This window comes from Chrysemys picta, chromosome 19 (assembly GCF_011386835.1).
Source record: "Chrysemys picta bellii isolate R12L10 chromosome 19, ASM1138683v2, whole genome shotgun sequence".
NCBI lineage: Eukaryota > Metazoa > Chordata > Testudines > Emydidae > Chrysemys > Chrysemys picta.
In genome coordinates, this window is record NC_088809.1 from 18208235 (window position 1) to 18227807 (window position 19573).

General features: G+C 46.7%; 1 long non-coding RNA gene across 2 annotated transcripts in view; it reads left to right on the top strand.

Annotated features, from left to right (window-relative positions):
- LOC135976596 (uncharacterized) overlaps positions 1–18931 on the top strand; it is a 43425-nt gene extending 24494 nt beyond the window's left edge. The window contains exons 2-4 of one of the 2 annotated variants that reach the window (XR_010593861.1): positions 3111–3212; positions 3408–3623; positions 4175–8443. This is a non-coding gene — a long non-coding RNA (uncharacterized LOC135976596). Of the gene's footprint in view, positions 1–3110; positions 3213–3407; positions 3624–4174; positions 8444–13060 lie in introns of those variants that run through there. The other variant, XR_010593860.1, reaches the window with a different exon arrangement.
- Positions 18932–19573: the final 642 nt, after the last annotated feature.

Consider the following 19573-nt stretch of genomic DNA (forward strand, 5'->3'; position numbering starts at 1 on the left):
ATTACCAAAGTTTCATCTGCAACTGCGAAGTCCCACATCGCAATAAATCATCCTTGCAGGAGACGAAGATTGAATGACTCTCCCTTAGGAACTGTCGGTGTGTTTCATAAATAACCGAAGGGAGTCACTGTTGAACCAAGTCAACTGTTGGAGAAGGAGTCCTTCAGTAGCTAGCCTCCATTGAACTCCCACCCCCTGGGGAGTGAGGCCCTAGACTAGGGATCAAAACTAAAGGCCCAGTTCTCTATTGTGTTATGGCCTCTTTACACCACTCTGGTGGTACAACAGGGCCTTAAAACCAGTGGCTATGGCCACCAGAGAATTCCCCCTGTGCCAGGAGCTTCCTTGGATGGTGTAGAACCAACGTAATGGCTCTAGAAACAACCTCTCTTTACAGCTCCTGCCATATAGAGAATGGCTGGGGGGAAGTTGGCTGTGCCATATGAGACCTAAGGGGTAATATTAAACCCGGTGTGGCTGATACTCCATGAAATTCAGACTCTGACAGATTAACCAGCCAATTGTCTTTCCATCTCGGAGGCAGCTTTGCGGTGGTCTGTTTTTCTCTCAGGTATTCACGCTAACCCCCACACAGCGTCACCCTTTACGAATAATTGCATATCCCCAATTAATCAAATTCACTTGCAGCTTTTGAGAGTGTAGATAATCAAAAGAGGGTAAAAATCTGCATGTTGCATTCATTAGAGAGGTCAGAGTGGGAGCTTAGAAAGGAAGACTTTTCACTCCAAGGTGGCCCGGTTTTGCTCTGACCTGTGAGAACCCAGCTCTGCGTGAAGAGGCAAACTAGCACTGAGGGGGATACATGCTAGGTTAGGCTGCATGCACAGTCTCACCTGATATCAATGGGAGTGCTGTGGCTACAGAGGGCACCGTGCTGTATAGGTCTGAATTATGAGCACTGGCGGTTTCCACAGCAGTGCCTACCAGGTGCGGTATGTTCAGAAAAGTAATTACAGCTACAAATAACTCTTGCCTCCTGCATGCACAGCATGGAAATTTTGCTTCTGTATCAGTTGTTCCTATAAGCCCCCTCCCCATGGGGGAGCATGAAGCCATAATATGGTGTGAAAATGAGAGGGGTTAGACATGAAACCAGGCAAACACAACACAGACAGGGGCATCTATAGGGAAGAGTACAAGCCGGAAAAGGAGAGGTATATGATGTACATATACAGCCAGATTCAGCCCTGGGTAAACTGGATTTCACTGGAATTGTACTGTCTTATGCCAGAGCTGAGTATAACCCAAACAGCATAGGAACATACTCCTACACAAAGCAGGCACATCTGCATACGGAACAGAATAGTCTTAAATACACACAGACCAGGCACACACACATAGCTACACACAATTCCTTCTCCTAATCTCGTATCCAGGCATCTTTCTATGTTGTGCTCTTTGCATAAAGAACCCCTCCAGTCCACAAAGGAAGCATAGCACAGACATGCGATATGTAAGGGCCTATACACATGACAAAATATATGATAGGCCTATACAATACACCTGAATAGTGCATAAAACAGGCCTGGACACATACATATATACATCCTGGAGTACACAAAACAGGCACATGCAGTTCACATGTATAGTCATATGTATGGCACACAGGCAGGGCTTCTCTTTTTTCAGGTTTTAGTTTTAGCAATTTTTGAGCTTTTATGTAGCTGATTAAAAATCAGGGTTTGGGGCCTCTTTGTACTGTAATATTATATACATTACGCTTTACAGTAGTACATACTGTAATGAGTATTCTCTTTGTAATGTTCCTAAGTATGCTTTAATGTAGTACTGTTTCAAACAGCAGTATGTTAAAGTGCACTGGGCACACTTTAGTGCACAGCAGCAGGGTCTACACCGACCAATTAATAAGCAGCATGTTAGTGAGCTTTAGAAATCATACCCATGTAGTCCGCATTGAAAGAGACCTCAGGAGGTCATCTAGTCCAACCCCCTGCTCAAGGCAGGACCAACCTCTGCTAAATCATCCCAGCCAGGGCTTTGTCAAACTGGGCCTTAAAAACCTCTAAGGATGGAGATTCTACCACCTCCCTAGGTAACGCATTCCAGTGCTTCACCACCCTCCTAGTGAAATAGTGTTTCCTAATATCCAACCTAAACCTCCCCCACTGCAACTTGAGACCATTACTCCTTGTTCTGTCATCTGCCACCACTGAACAGTCAAGCTCCATCCTCTTTGGAACCCTCCTTCAGGTAGTTCAAGGCTGCTCTCAAATCCCCCCTCACTCTTTTCTTCTGCAGACTAAACAAGCCCAGTTCCCTCAGCCTTTCCTCATAAGTCACGTGCCCCAGCCCCCAATCACTTTCGTTGCCCTCCGCTGGACTCTCTCCAATTTGTCCATCCTTTCTATACTGGGGGGTGGGCCAAAACTGGACACACTACTCCAGATGTGGCCTCACCAGCGCCGAATAGAGCGGAATAATCACTTCCCTGGATCTGCTGGCAATGCTCCTACTAATGCAGCCCAATATACCGTTAGCCTTCCTGGCAACAAGGACACACTGCTGACTCATATCCAGCTTCTCGTCCACTGTAATCCCCAAGTCCTTTTCTTCAGAACTGACCAAACTTCTAGGATTACTGCTCCATGTAGACAAGCTCTTAAATACAAGTAACCATTTCCGGCATTATTGGATAAACACTGATTTTTATTTTTTTTTATTTGGGGTGTATTATCACTGTTTATCGATTTAAAATGTAAAATCAGAAGCCCTATACATAGAATAGTCCCAGGCCCTATACACATTAAGGAATAGGGGAAAAGCAGAGAGAAAGAGGATTCAAAAGTAATGCGGAAGGAAAGTTGCATCCAATCTAGCATACAGCAGCTCAAGTCTTTGTGCTGTCCATTTTGTGTGGTTTGGGGAGGAAGAGGGGACTCAGTCACACAGACGTTTTGCATCGGGCTGCACTTCTGAGAAAAGGTTGAGAACCGTTGCTCAGTGTGACCCTTTCCTCAGCAAAAGCAAAGCAAACACATCTCTCTTGACGGTTCCCAAGTACCAGCTTCAATCAGGCACCATGATGACATCAACCTTGCTTTCGCAATTATTTAACCTCTGTCTTTCAGATCAGCAATGAACCAGCAAGGGTGACTAATACACACATCAGCTCTGGAAAGTTATCAACATACCGGACGGGGTGCCAGCACAGAGGAATGAGCTATTCTTTTGTGAGTTGATTCATTTTGTACTTGGGAAAAGAATGTATGAAACTGAACATCATTTTGCCCATACGAGGCTGCAGGGAGAGCTCCTTGTCTCATGGAAATGTCAATCCTTTTGTGTCAAAGCTTCAAATACAGCAAGGACAGCTGCTTGTTCTTACTTTCTGTGTTACTTTGATTCCCCCTATATTCCCCACACAGGCAGGGGAAAATATGGACCCTTATCTCCTAAACATCTGCAATAAACACGCCCAATCTTCTAGACATATACTGACAGGATGGCATTATGACGGAGTCTCTGAGTCAACCCCCAGACCTCATTTGCATAATTAATGGCAGGGAGGCAGGATTCTTGCAAGATCCATAACAACGAACACTACGACAGCAACATCTGGACAGTTATGGATTGTTCAAGAGGTGAATTCTATCACTTGAAGTCTTTAGACTATGATTTGAGGAGTTTGGTAACTCAGCCAGAGTCTAGGGGTCTGTTTCAGGAGTGGGTGGGTGAGGTTCTGAGGCCTGCAATGTGCAGGAGGTCAGACTAGATGATCATGATGGTCCCTTCTGACTTTTAAAGTCTATGAATCTATAAGAGCAAATCAGATCATATGTGAGACAAATACGAATATGAATGCTAGGTATAGTCTCATAGAAATTCTGAATTCCACTGGAAATATCAGCGATCACCCTTTAGCCATCTCATCCCTGCTTTTAACTAGAGATGGCCTTGAGTCACAAAGTTGGGATTTGGAATCAGATCTGAAAAGATTCCCTCAAAGTTCTTCTATTTTGGATTCCATGTTCCAGTTTGGCTTATTAGAGAGAGAGGGGGACAGCTGCAAAGTTTGGATCCAGACCCCAAATGTCCCTAACATTCAACGGGGGAGGGTGGATTTCCAGATCCAGTGCTCTGCTTTGGGTCCATCTCTGCCTTCAATATAACCCATGGACTGTTTGTTTCACAGGTCAGTAGGAGAAAATTCACATGCATCTCCTAATTGAAGGCTCAAGGCACTGGCTGTGTAAATCTTCATATAAGGGAAACTCTTGGCCTTCCAGATGGTACGGTGGTGGGATAATTCATCAGAAAAAAGTTAGTCTGAGTCAACAAGGTCTTTTCCTTGAAACTCAGAGTTTGACAAGAAAGTAAAATAACCCAGAAGCATATGGAGAAACTCCCCCCTTGTGGAGATTCTGGGCATAGAGCCCACCTTTCCCTGGATGTATTTCCCACCCCACATCCTCATACACAGCCCTGTGAGCACCTGTGCAATTTAACTCTTTGCTCACCAGGAACAAGCTAATGCCCCAGGGCCCTATAATGAAAAACGTATAACTCTGCTACCTAGCCCATCAGGAACACTTCTTTGCTCCAAACCTGGACGGGGTGGATGTCCCCTGGCAGGAGGTGGAGGTGGGAAATCTGACTAGACACGGTCAGCCTTACCGTTTACAGGATTCCAAGCATAAGCAAGGACCCAGGCTGTCACAGGAGAACAAGCAGTAAATTGCCCCGGCTGTCATTCTGCGGCCTGATAGGTCTATCCAGTGAGCTGTGCTTTCAGCATGCCAAGACCCACGCAATAAAATTTCTAAGAAGTCAGGTGGGTTGCTGAGGAACTGGGATGGCGTGCGTACCCCACACCACCTCGGACAGGGCTAATGTGGGCCTGACAGGCCAATTAGGTTAGCTGGCTGCACTTGGAGGGTGGACCAGACTTAATTAAAGAAGAGTCCCAGCTGGGAGAGGAACCAGGTGGTTAGTTTAAAGGCAAGACATCTGGAGCATAAAGGAGCTATAGCCTCAGTAGATGAGTCTGTTTCACCATAAAATAGAAGAAGAAGAAGGCGCTGTAGCAACGAGAGAGTAAACTGATTCAGCCATTCTCTGGGACAAGAGAGGGGAGAGACCCCATTCTCTAGATTGTTGTGACGCGCTCAATCAAGCCCCCTTGTCAAACGATGCCTCTACATGTAGCAAAGATCTGTGCATGCTGGGCAAGAGAATCTTCTGGTCTTTGGGTGGGAAAAAATGCTGCAAATGTTTTCTACCCACTGTATTAAAGAGACGTATGGGTAAAATTTCAACCAGGCACCAAGTGACTTAGGCACCTTTTTGAAATTTTACCCCCTATGAATATTTCCCTCCAGAGTTACCAGTGAAGCAAGTGAGCCAGGGTTCATCCCTAGAGTAATTCTTTTGAAGTCCAGTCAGCAGCAGTGAATGTGACCTACTAACCCTTTATTCCTCAATAGTACCTGTCACCTGAAAAGATCAAAGCCCGTTGTAGACACTAATGTATAAAAGCCTCATTGCACCATTGTGAGGCAAGGAAGTATGAACCCCCCCTTTTAGAAATGGGGTGGGGGAAACTGAGGCACTTGTCTCTTACTTCTCAACTCCAGCAAGCCTGCTCTTCCAGCTCTGAGCCACTCTTGAACATCATGTGGTGATGTGGGATATCTTGAGCATTAGTGGACAAAACCAGAGCACACTTATTTAGTGTTGACCCCAGGCTTCCAGCTTACTGTTGACTAGAAGTCCCTGGAATAAAGCAAAGACCGATAAGAGGCACAGGATGACATCAGTAATCTGTTTTAATTTCAGCATGTAGCCACAAACTGCCAGTAATGTCAAATTCTATGGACCAATGGAGAATAAGAGGAGGCTACCGCTTCCACAATTAACACTTGTATGAACTGACCAGAACTAGAACCCAGAGTGCAGATGCTCAGCTGGTAAAAACTTGCAAACCTCCCACTCTCAGGGGAGCTATACCAGCCTACATCAGTTGATGGTCTGCCCCTGATCATCAAAGGCAATAGGCTAAAATTTGCTGGTCCATGCCAGCTTCCCCAACTGGTTCTTTAATGTGTTTTGTATTTTCTAGGAAAGGAAACATGAGGGAATTTCTGCAAAGAATACTGGGCCTGATTCTTCTTGCATCTGACTTACTCCACTAAAATCAATGGAGTTACACTAGTGTAACTCCTGAGCTACACATCTGAGAGAGGAGAATTAGGCCCTTTACGTTAATCTTTTACTTGTTCTCTCTCTTTAAAACATCCGCACTTGCACAGCTAAGAAGAGGCAGAAGAGCAGACAGTTTGCATCACTTTCCTCTGTGTCACCATCTTTTGCTGCTGTTGTGGAAGCAAAGCACAGCTCTGGCTATTTCAGTCCACAGATCCATCCATCAGCCCCAGCTGGTGACCATATGATCAGTCCCTCTTACGAGCCAGAGAGATGTTCATCCTTCTTTGTTTGACTTCTGCATGCAAAACTGTGCTCACCTAAACCTGCCCGCCCACTGCAGCACCTGGGTGCAACACGTAGTTCCCTTTGGTCTCCAGAACAGACCCAGACTGACAAACAATTTTTGGGAAAAGCACAACTCGACTCGATTAGAATTTCCTCCATGAATAGCTCCCTATGTCAGAACTTAAGGCCCCAATTCATAGGGAAATCTGGGACTCATTTCCTCTGGAATTGCTAGTTATTTACAGAGAGAGAGTGCGGCGTTCTGATTTTGTTTTCTGGATTGGGTGGGGACACGGTGTGCTTTGCTGCTTACTCTGATGGGCTGGATTTGTGCTGAGCTGGTAGTGAGAGGATCGAGATTTTGTTTCTTAGTGTTACCACTTGCTCCGTGCCCAGATCTTTCCTTGCCTCAGGCCGGGGCTAGTGCTGTAAATATCTGATCAGCTGTTGGAGGTTACCACGCCTTAGTGCCCAAACTGATGGCTTCCTTGGCTTCTTATCAAAAGCCTGGGGTGTACCCAGTTTATATAGAATGGAGCAAAGTGCAGCCACCTTCCTCTTTGGTAAGAAGCCCCCAGCCTGTGCTTTTCCACTTTGATCTAAGGACGCTCTGCCTACAGAGATGACAGTTCCCAGCCTATGTGGGCCACAATCATTAGCCCATATTTTGGGCACAACTGCCTTAGGACCACATGCAGCCACCTTTACTTCTGCTCACTAGTACCTTGCTGTACATTGATTTCGGTGCTCTATTGATGGAGAATTCAAGGGGAGTAAAGATGGCACAATGTGGCCCTTAGATGGCAATTATGATGTGGTCAGACTAGATCACAATGGTCTCTTCTGGCCCGATGAGTTATGAATCTATGCAACTAACCCCCCAGACCTACAGACAGTTTTCATATGATCAGGGGGTTTTGTCTCACTTGCAAATGCCTAACCCTTTCCACATGCTGCTGCTTCTGATCTCAAGTGCAAACAAGATTGGATGCCTATGGCATTTTACTTGCCACCGCCCTCCCACTCAGCCAGTATCTGTCTATCTCCCTGCTGTTTGACCTCAATTGCTAAGCCCATGTCAGGACCCAGTTGAGAATTTCACTGTGCTTTTCCTGCACTCGCTAACAGGATATACTCGGCCTTTATGTGGACAGCCTTCTCGAAGTCCAAGTAAATTACATCTGCTGCTTTGCTCCTGTCAGCTCTCATTGTCACCTCCTTGAGGGAATTAATTGGATTAGTTAAGCATGGTGCTCTCTGTATAAATCCACACTGACTGTCCATGACCAGTCTGTGCCTGTCCAAACGTTCTGAACCAGGAACTCTTGAATTGTTCCCCTCACATTGTCTTTCAGAGATGCCCTGTTAAGAAAGGGCATCAGGTTATGACTTCTCCCTCTGGTCCACAGCACTTCTGTTGCCAGGGCTGAGTTGCACAGGTTCTTTTCTTTCCTTTTCCAGGTGTATCAGGATTCTAGGATGTAGGCTTCAGGCTGCCCTGGGATCATCTCTCGTTCCTACGACCTGTTCTATGTGATCCTTTATTCCAGTCCCTTTTGGGTCCAACGCACGCATACGAGGAAATTCTCCTTCACTTTGGTTTCCTTTGCTTTCTGAGCCAAAAAAAGCCATCAATTATCCCAGCAGTAGCCCCCTCTCGTCACCAAATGTTACCCTCCTCTTGATACTCCAAGTGGCCCTGCAGTCTGTCTCAGAAGCCTCTAGCTCACGGGCTGTTGCTATTATGGGAAGGATTACAGGCATCTCCAAAAACTCACAACATGAGCCCCACTGAAGGAGACACACATGATTTTAATAAATGGTCCTCTCCCACCCTAGTACTTTTCTGTACAGCACATTGCATGGACAACACCCTTTATTTATCATGGTGCCTTCTGCAAACTTCTGTAGCAGAGATGTGGGAGCCTCACTTTCAGTTTGGATTACAGGGCCGCCCAGAGGATTCAGGGGGCCTGGGGTCTTCGGCGGTGGGAGCCCCCACCGCTGAATTGCCGCCGAAGACCCGGCACTTCGGCAGCGGGTCCCGGGGCGGAAGGACTCCCCGCCGCCGCCAAATTGCCGTGGAAGAAGCTCCGGGGGGCTGGGTCCCACAAGAGTTTTCCGGGGCCCCCAGTGCAAGTGAAGGACCCCGCTCCGGGGTCCCTGAAAAACTCTCGTGGGGGCCCCTGCAGGGCCTGGGGCAAATTGTCCCACTTACCCCCCCCCAGGCGGCCCTGTTGGATTAGCACCCCAAGTCTGTATATATGTTGGAGATGGGCCTGAACTTTGTGGGGTTTCAGAATCTGAACCCAGATGGGGCTCCACAGGGTGTGAGTACATGATTCCTTCATCAGTAGCCCTGACCTGGGGACTTATCTCCCTGGCCTTTCACTCTCTATCCTCCCCACCGCCCTGACCTGGGGACTTATCTCCCTGGCCTTTCACTCTCTATCCTCCCCACCAGCCCCAGGACTGACTTTCTCAGTGAGAGGCCGATTTCCTGAGCTCCTGCTAAGGTGCCTTTGAAGGCTCCCTATTTCCATACCTAGTCTTTCTCAATCATATACAGTCAGAGATCAGAAATCTCTCCCAAAACAATGTTTCAGGGAAAATAAAGACCCCCAGTTCAGCTAAGCACTTCAATATGTGCTTAACTTTGGCTGAATCCCCTCCAGCAGCTCCTGACACTTCAGTCTCCTCGTCCTGGATAGGCCAAGTCCAGTGCTTCTAAATGATAATTTGTTTGGAGAGTCAAATCAAGACACCCCCACCCCACACACACACACTTCCACACACTTCCAGTGGTGGCCAGAAATTCCAAAAAAACAAAACCATCCATCCTTTCCCCAGAGCTCAGAGCGCTTCATATGCTTTTGGCCCTCCTCAGGCTTCCCCAATCACCTTCAAAGCAGGGCTTCACAAGTCCTAGTGAGCTCTTCCTCAGGACTTTCAATGGTATTATAGAGCCAGGACCCAAAGCCCTCTCAAATCCCCAGTTCTCTCTGAGCAGAGTAGTTCTGTCAGGCTCCCTCCAAACATAGGATTTCTCTTCAGTCCTTTCCCCTCTCGGTAGATCCCCTTTAAAGAAGCATAAAATGAAACAAGTGATTAGCATCAATCAAACTTCCTAATTATCTCACATAAGTGCCTGCAGATCATATTTCAGACCCATTGCTTTAATTGAGTTACAGGTCCTCCTGTGAGGTAAAATACGCACCCACCATCTTATTGTCACATCTAAGGGAATTCAGAATTCCTCCTGCCACGCCAGGTATTGTAAATGTTTAGTGCTGGGATCTTTCATTAGGAGAAAGTCCTGTAAACAAGGCTAGTATTTTAACTCCTTTGACTTCGTTTTTTCTTTCCTAACACTACTTGTGTACGAGCAGACCTGTCTACCATTGTACATGTAACATCTGCAATGGCAACTTTCAGAACGGGATAATCTGGAACTGCATGAGTTTTATCAAAGTTTGTCTATTGTCAAAACCACAAACCACTTTCAAATAAAGCTGCACCTCTCTGGCCATTTTCCTGGGCCTTCTTCCTGGCCCACTGTGGAGATGCTTCCAGCCACCCACCTAGTCCTGATACAGAAGAACTACCCTGCTCCCTACGAGTCTCTTTATCCACTGAGCTCAGAGCTTGGCCATTTATCAGATGATGCTGTTCAGTCTTGTGACCCTTCCTTGCCTGTATCTGCAATTGTTAGTTGCTGAGGCTGCACCTAGGTAGAAGGGTTAGCCCTTTCCTTGTCAGTCAACTGAGTGGAGAATGGGGCTCTGCCTCCCATCTCATGGTGCAATACAACCTTATGTCCCAGTTCTGGGATTGGATTGACCTTGGTGGCCACACACACACACACACACACACACACACACACACAGAGTTCCAACGGCAGGATCAGAATCTTACTTCTCAAATGCCGCATAGTGCTAAATGATAACTAACAGCAGAGGAAGAGAGGAAGTAAGTTATACAGACAAAGGAGAAAATGTGGCCCAGGTCCTCCAAGGATTTTGCTTAGCTCCACTGACTTCCCTGGAGTTACTGATTTACACCAGCTGAGTAGCTGGCACTATTTTTTTCAGATGAGCTTTGAAATCAGGAGAGGCGGTGAGGCACAGGTATAGGGAGGCTGCCCTGAACAGCAGGGGCTGCAGAGCAGAAGGACAAACAGCGTGGCAAGGCTGTGGGAAAGTTAGCGAAGAGGCCAGGGATAACGTGAGCAGAAGATGCTGAGAGGGAAAGAGGCAAGTCCTGAACAATCAGTGTTGTTAGATACATGTTTTGTTTGCTTTGCATTGCAAACTAGGTTTCTCCAGCTGCAGCCTCCTGACTTTCACTGTATGACCTTAGGACCCAGTGTTAGACTTTAGGGTACTCTTTGGAGGGGCAGAGCTGACTCATCTTTGATAGTCAGACCAGATGAATCCTATTAGCACCCTTCAGGAACATAAAAAGGCTGAGAGTCCCTCTCTGAGCCAAAAGGGAAGGACAGTAGGCCCTGCAGGGAGGAAACCCTAAGAACACCCTATTCACGAGGAAGCTTGGGGTGGGGAGGGATAAGGCCCAGATCCTCAAAGGGATTGAGGCTCCTAACTTCTTCTGATTTCATTTCAAGCCTCAATCCCTTTGAAGATCTGGGGCTAAGTGTTTGAGTACTGCCCTGCTTTACATCAAGAATAAAGGCAAGCCTCAAGAACAGGATGAATTTGGGCATAACAGCCCATTGTTCTGCTGCTGTTTTAGGAGCGGGATGACACTTCCACCTGTTTGCAGATAAACAGTATTGCACGGTTACCTATCGCCATCTTTTCAGCCTCGTCCAAAGTAACAGCAAAGTGGTAACTTTGTCCTTGACCAGAAAAAAACGCAGCTTCGTTCTATTAGTTCCTATCAACTTTTTTTTTAAAGGGCTGTGAGGATTTTATACCACATGCCCATGTTTATTACCATATAAAATTCCCTGTTTGCCTAAACCCCACCCAGGCACTTGTACACACCTGCATAAGTCTATAATTTTCCCTTATGAATCATCTATATCATCGGATCACACCCAACTTACCAGAACTTAAGGAAATGGCAAGCTCATTACACTAGTTTTCATCTTCCAATTTGCAAATAAAAGGATTTTTATTGCCTTGCTGAATCGCAAGTATTAAAAAAAAAAAAAAAAAAAAAAAAGACAGGCAAAAGAACATGTAAAATTGATTAATTAAACACACAGAACAAAAGGGAGTACAAAGGCAATGAGAGCTAGTAAATGACTTGTTAAGGAGCTGTTGGGACCTGTCCTGCAGTGGTTAGAACTAGCTTACCTGTATTATCAACCCCAAGCATTCAGAAATCATGAATCAAACCCCCCTAAAATCAAGAGATTGGCTTAAAAATCATGAGATTTAAAACATACATTTGGGGTTCCATTTATTTGCTTTCTGGTTTTTGAGTCTTGGAGGGGGACATTCAGGTCATATTTTCAAGCTTTTCTCTGCAGCCATGAAGGTAGAAACTTACAATTTTTTAAGGAAAGCTGAGATTCTCTCATCACTTGCGGAGCTGGGGCTTTAAGAAAACCAAGAAATATCACGAGTTGGCAACACTACTCACTCTGCTTCATGTTATCCCTTATGATTATGGCCTTGTACTCCAGTTGACAGCTCGGGCAAACACGGCAGTGAGAGACATGCCCCAGCTTCTGGAGTCACATGAGCTAAGAGTGATCTGGTATTTTTAAAAATAGTCAATTTCTAGCCCTTGTGGGTGTAAAGTTTGAAAATATGACTCTAAAAACTGAGGCCTCTAACTCCCACTGGAAATACCAAAGGGAGTTTAGGTGCCTAAATATCTTTGAAAAAAACAGAACACAAAAATACAATATTTTATATTTGTAATGATGATTTTTAAGCTAATCTCATGACTCATGATTTCTGAACACTTGGGGTTGGCGATGTGGCTTAAGCAATACATAGGCATTGGGGTGTTCCTCCACCTAGGGATGAATTTTACCCTCATTATGGACTAAGGCCTGCTGTCCTTACTTGGGCAGACTTCCGACCACAATAAGTGAGAGTTCTGTTTGGGTAAGAACTGGGGATAGCTGCATTTAGTCCTGTGAGCCACGCAAGGGAATAGTGGGAAATGTATGTAAAATTGTTCTACAGTGTCCAACAGTAAGAATCCAGAATACTCCAGAGGGTCCTGTGGCACCTTTAAGACTAACAGAAGTATTGGGAGCATAAGCTTTCGTGGGGAAGCTTACCCACGAAAGTTTATGCTCCCAATACTTCTGTTAGTCTTAAAGGTGCCACAGGACCCTCTGTTGCTTTTTACAGATTCAGACTAACACGGCTACCCCTCTGATACAGAATACTCCAGTTTACCATAGAGATACTGCAGTGTTTGGGAGCATTACTGGAAAGTACAGGGACAAGACAACCTTCACATGGTGCTTCTGTTAAGTGCTGGTGTTTTTTGTGCTCTGTGTTTTGTGCAAATACCAATGTCGTCAATTGGCCACTACATGTTGTTTTACCGACCTCTCAGTGAATGTAGCAATGATTATACTTCCTCAAACTGCCCTTTCCAGGACCAAAAAAGAACAGGTGGGCCAGTCCTCCGAATATACCAACTTAATGTAGAAGGGATGTCCAGGGAAAAAGCGGATTACCTCTCGAGGACCCTCAAAGACCATCACATTGACATTGTGGCCCTCCAAGAAACACATGTGAAAGAAGAAGATAAAGCTGCCAGATGTAAAATCTATGGCTATTCCAAAATCGCTGTGGTCAACCATCCAAAACATGGGCTAGCAGTGTACATGTGAAATGGATTAGAGGATGTGGGAGTTCTGGAAGAATGACCAGTGGAAGAGAGATCAACATGGTTAGAATTAGGGACATTGTTATAGTAAATATATACAAGCTACCTAACATCATGTGGCCTGATCCCATCTTACCTTTCCTTCCTCATCCGGCCATCTACATAGGTGACTTTAACAGCCATCATGAAGACTGGGGATACTGCTCAAATGACACAGCCAGGGAGCAGATCACAGAATGGGCCTCCCTTGAAGACCTCCACCTGCTCTATAATCCGAAGCAATCTGGATCTTTTTGGTCTGTGAGGTGGACAACGGATCACAACCCTGACCTGTGTTTTGTGACCCGTAATAGTGCAGGTGTCCCACTAGCCACAACAAGAACCATCCCTGCGTAGTCAACATCACCCAATCATCCTCCAGATTGGCCTGGAAGTGCCTCTTCTGCAGTCTGTGCCAAAGCCACGTTGGAATTTCTGCAAGGCTGACTGGCCCGCCTACACTTCAGAAACAGAATCTCGGATCCCACAGCTCAAATCGATACCTAGAAACTTCAGTTGTTTTACAAACATCCTAAAATCAACCACTAAGAAATACTTCCTGCATGGTCACCGCAAGGCTTTCATCCCCTGCTGGACAAAAGAATCCAAATTTCCCCCAAGGGAATGTGAAAAGAGCGGCAACCCAGATAAAGCCAGTGTGCGGCTTGAGTCCTTGAATTCGGCATGCCTGGAAAGAGACCACTGAAAGCCTTGATTTCACCCATTCAAGCTGTAAGGCATGGGCTCTTTTGTTGCAACTTGGAGGATCCCAGCCAGTAATGCAATGCTCAGCAAAAGTGACAGCAAATGCTGTTGCCTCTCATCGTCTTTCTAACAGCAAGACGCCGACAGACAAGATTACACGCTAGGAGGTCCAGCGGGAACTCCACAGAAACCTTCAACAATGCCCGGAGGAATCCCCACTCTCTTCCCCATATTCTGTCAAGGAGATCAGTGTTGCACTGTTGGAAAGCTGCAGGTGTTGATGACTTTCCTCCAGAGTTTCTCAAGAATCTGGGAAGACGGGGACGGGAATGGCTGGCGACGCTTTTCACTGCCATGCATAGAACTGGAGAAGTGCCAACAAGCTGGTGACAGGCAACTGTGTTTGCCCTACTGAAGCCTAGGACACCCCCAGAGGACGCAGCCACCTACCGCCCCATCTCTCTCCTCTCAACCACTAGCGAGCTCATGGAACGGGTGCTGCTCCCCATCTGTCTGATATTATTGAAGCCGTCCGCCCAGTGGAGCAGGCAGGATTTCGTCCGAAGAGCAACTGCTACAACCAAGCAGCTTCACTTATACTGAGGCAGGATTGCAACATACGCTGAAGATAGGAATCGCCCTTGTTGATCTATCCTCCGCATACGACACTGTCTGGAGACAGAGCCACCTCCTCCTCAAGGTCTCCCGCATCATTCACTGCCGGCGAATGATCCACCTCTTGGTGGCAATGACTGAGGGCCGCCTTAATGGCCAGATCAGTAGACCAAGAACTCTTAACTCGGGCATCCCTCAGGGCTCTGTCCTGGCCCCAATACTTTTTAATCTATACACTGCGGATATACCAGCGACAGAATCCAGGAAGTTCATGTATGGGGATGGCATTGCCCTAGCTGTTCAGCATACAAGCCCCCATACCATCAGCTGCACCCTAACCCGAGATCTTAGCACAATGGCTGATTATTTCCAATGCTGGAAATTTAGGCCTAATCCAAAAAAAAACCCCATGGTAACTGCTTTCCACCTGAACAATAAAATGGCTAATAACAAACTTGCTGCGCAGTTCTGCGGTGAGAACGTCAGCCACAAAACTAATCCAAAGTATATTGGTGTTGCACTGGACTGGAGTTCAACCTTTCAACAACACCCGAGCGATAAGGTCAGGTCTTGTGAAAATTGGCCGGAACATCTTGGGACTCCAGTCCATGGACTCTACGAACCGCAATACTTGCCTTGGTATATTTTGCAGCTGAATATCGTGCACCAGTGTGGTCTCACAGCAGTCACACTAAACTCTTTGACACTCGACTCAATAATGCTATGTGCACAGTGTCAGGGATGCTCAAATCTACTCAGTTGATTGGCTTCCAGTCCTATCGCACATCCAGCCTCCACGGATTAGAAGGGCTGCTCAGACATCTCACTTTCTTAATCCTGTCAGTGCAAATACAAGGATCCACTGCACCATGATTGCATAACCCGCCAAAAACTAGATTAAAATCCCGTAACCCTTTCTGGGACCATATCAAGATCCTTACACCAAACTTTGATGCTGAGGCTCAAATGGGGAGTCACATGGAGCACTTCGACCGCTCAAAACAAACAGCTTGTCATTGATCCTGTTGAGGAACCACCAGGTTTGGATTTATGTCGGAAAGACTGGTGCAGATTGAATCACATCAGGACATCTCATGAGAGATGTGGACAAACCCTCTTTAAATGGAAAATGAGGCAAACACCTGTTTCTGCCTGGTGACCACAGTTGCATACAAGAAAGCACATCATATCTGAATGTCCCCTTCGTTCTTTTGCCGGGGGCCTGAAGGACATTCACCAGCTCACTGCTGCGGCTATCGAACTTAGATATAAATTTGTAGTTGTTGCTACCTACCAAGCCATATGGAAGAAGAAGAAGAAGACTGTAAAGTACTATAGTATTTTTTTCTAAAAGAAATACAACCGACAATAGATATAGATGAATAGATCTAGACAAATACATGATGGTGGCTGTTTTTCTTTTAACTTTTGCTCATAGTGTAAAGGAATTTGTTCCCAATTTAATAGGCATAATGTATGGCTGACAGCATGTAGTTGAAGTGATAGGCTTTTCTAGTTCCTAGTAATATGCCCCCTTCTCTCTTAAACTTCTAGTCAAATTATGGCCTTTCTCATTGCTAAACTGTTGAAATATGCAAAGAAAGACATACCAACCTTTTTGTGATCCAATCTGAAAATCAGTGAAGGAATGAAACTTGCTCACCTCATGGATGACTGAAGGGAAAAGTTCCCTGACATTCTCCTAGGTTTGCTTCATCTCTGAGTTGTGTGGTTGCTGAGAAAGGTGCTTACAACCCCTGCATGTGTGTTCGTTCGTTTGGGACTAAATCATTAAGTCATTACACTGGAGTTACTTGTCTTCTGTCGTAGGCCGGCTAGCCCCTCAAGGGCAGTTAGGTTCAGCCTTGTCTGTGACATAGCAGTGATCCCCCCGCTGCTTCTGATCAGGTGGCTTAATGACCACTAGTGGCCCCAGCTGTGAAAGGGTCAGGGAGGGTTACATAAAGAGAGAGGTGCACAAGACCCAGGAGAAAGGAGCAAAGGGAGTACCCGCTCTTGGGGAAGAGCTTGGAGGAGACAGGCTAGGGAGAACTACAGGGAGTAGGGTAGGCTTCTGAGAGAGGGCCTCTAATAAGTAGGGAGGGCCCTGGGTGCAGCTGCTGGAGTCCACGGGGCGATACAGTGGGGAAACCTGCTTAGAAGAAGGGCCTACCGGCCAAGAGCCCTGGGAGGCAGTGTACAATCTAAGGAGCAAAGGAGGAACTCTGCAGTGCTTGAGAATAGAGCTGTAGAGCAAGGAACTTCAACATACCCCATGCCTGGCAGAAGGATCACTTGTTTGGCTGTTTATTTTGATACCTTAGTTGTTGTTTTATTACCCTGGAAGAGGAATGAACTGAAAGGCAACCTGACCAGAGGCTGGGTCATGGAAGATGTAAACAGACAGGCCCTCTTGGGGCCAAAGATGCAGTCACCAGAGAGTGCTAGAGATGAGGACCCATGCCATGCCCTAACCCGATACTAGCAGGCACTATGGTGGTGAGTGGAATTGCTTCCATCTTCAATTGGGCAAAATTTCTATTGAGATTTTCTTGAGGGAAAAAATGGAGCGAGCGCCTCAGGGCCCAGTCCTTGCTGTGGCTTATACTCTCCTTTCTGAGTAGTGCCTGAATTCAGAGGAGTAAATGGTTATCCCATCCACCCACATGTCTCACAATTTACTTAGGCATTCTCTAGAGTCAGAGTTCCAGCAGTTTCACTAAATAAGTGACTTTTAAACCAGCTAAGTTAAACTGAGGTGGGCACTCGTAATGTGATTTATCTGTCTTGTATCCATTTTTAGGCTGACTTTATCCGTATCAGTATAAAATTGTTTTTATATTGATTTAAAGTTAAACCAATGCAACATGCCATGTACACAAGACCTTATGTTATGAATTCTTTGAGGCAAAGAGCACCTTTTCATTTGAGGTGTGTACAGTGCTTAATACAATGGGGCCTAATCCCTGATTAGGGACTTGAGGTGTTTTGTGATGGCTGCCATCTTGGTCTACACAGTGGTGATTGAATCAGTGATCTGCAGAGCTTTAAAAACAACAAATCAGTGAGCTGCTGTAGCTAAGGGACAGTTTAAGTACCTAGAGCTGTAACAGACTCAGAGCCTCTGTGGCACAGAGCGGGACCTGTGTAACACTCTCATCAGTGGGTTATTCTGCAACAATGCCAACACTAAATAACCGTTCTCCTGCAGGCAGGGAAGAGGGAAGTTGAGTGATGGTTTCAGAGGGTCTCACTTTAGGGGAGGTGTCTTGGCATGCCATGCTGTCACTTTGGATGTGAGGTCTGCTATTAATTGCTACTGGAACAGCATGTAAACAAGGGTCTAAATCAGACTGTATTGTGGTTTTTAAAAGCAGACACACAGGATTACCTAAATTAACTTGTTAAGCAGATACCCCAGTGATTCCCATTCAAACCTCCTCCTCCTCCCCAATTCATGTCCTTCCTGCTCAGTAAACCATTGATAAGAAGTCTCTTTTGGTCTTGGCAGTGCAGTCAAGACCATTTAAAATTCTCATTGTATTCTCACTGTCTCATTTATTGCTATCAATATAACAGCCACCACCTTAAGTGCCACACGGTAAGGAATCTCCCCCGCTGTCCTTCGGATGCTTTGTGATTGCCAGGGAAGCTCTGGGAAGCAGTTAAAGTGATTCCTGTAAACAGGGTGAGAGATAAGGCAGCACTGAAGGGAACGAGGACCACCAAGCAGGCTTATGCAGGTCCAGGAACAGATTTACACGTTTGTTCCTTCTGCACACTCTTGTAAATTAACTTCAGACCTAGCTATTAAAAAGAAGTGGAAAGTCTAAACATTGAACAGAGACTGAATGCTCTTCAGACACAGGCATTCTCTATATAGGAAATGTATATTTAAAAACCCATCCCATTATGATTAATGCCTACATCTCTTACTCCTGAGGGCATTCTGCCCCAAAACATTACATTCTGTACACAATATTTTAAAATTCTGCAAGTTTTATTTGTCAATAAATAAATGCAGAGCCTCCAGCATGGCAATGGGGAGCACAGGCCACTGGTTGCACAAAGGTGGGAGATCACCCAACAGCACCCCCACCCCTGGGAAACGGGCTTAGGGGTGAGGCTGCACCCGACTCTGACACAGCACAAGGCCTGGCCCAGAAACACCCTGGGGCCCTGCATCAGGAGCACCAGGTGTGGGACAGACAGGCTCAACCAAGCAGGATCCAAGTGTGAAGGGGCTCAGTGTGGGGTGAGAGGATTCTGTGTGGGACAATCTGGGTGCAGGCAGCTCAGTGGGAGGTCTAGGTGTGGGAGGATCTGGATGCACAGAGGCTCCTTGCGGGCGGGGGGGGGGGGGGTCTGCAATGGGATGCAAGGGCAATGGGACTCTGCAGGGGCTTCCAGGCAAAGGTGGTTGGGGCTCCTCGGGGGGGGGGGGGGAGGGTCTGGTTGTGGAGGTCTCAGCGTGTGGGAGTCTTGATGCTGGGGGTGTGGGACTCGGTGGGGTGAAGGTCTGGGTGCAACTAGTTGGGGGTCAGTGGTGGAGGGGTCGGGATGTGGGGTCTCAGGGTGGTGTGGGGGGTGGGGCCCATCAGGGTGGGGGTTTGAGTGCAGGGAGCTCAGTGGGGGGTGGTCTGGGTGCAGGGGTGGGGAGTTTGGAGGCAGCTGGTCTGGGTGCAGGGGGCTCCAGATGCAGGAGTTGAGATTTGGTGGGGTGGAGTTTGGATATGGAGTGCTATGGGGGTTCTGGGTGTACAGGGTGAGGCTTGGCAGGGGTGTCTGGGTATGGGAGGCCCAGATGCATGGGGGTTGGGCGGATGGGGGAGCAGCTTCCCATACAGTGACAGCTGAGGAGTGATGGGGGTAGGATGCTGAGCTTCCTGCAGCTGGGGGAGGTTTCTGGGGGTGGGTCTGA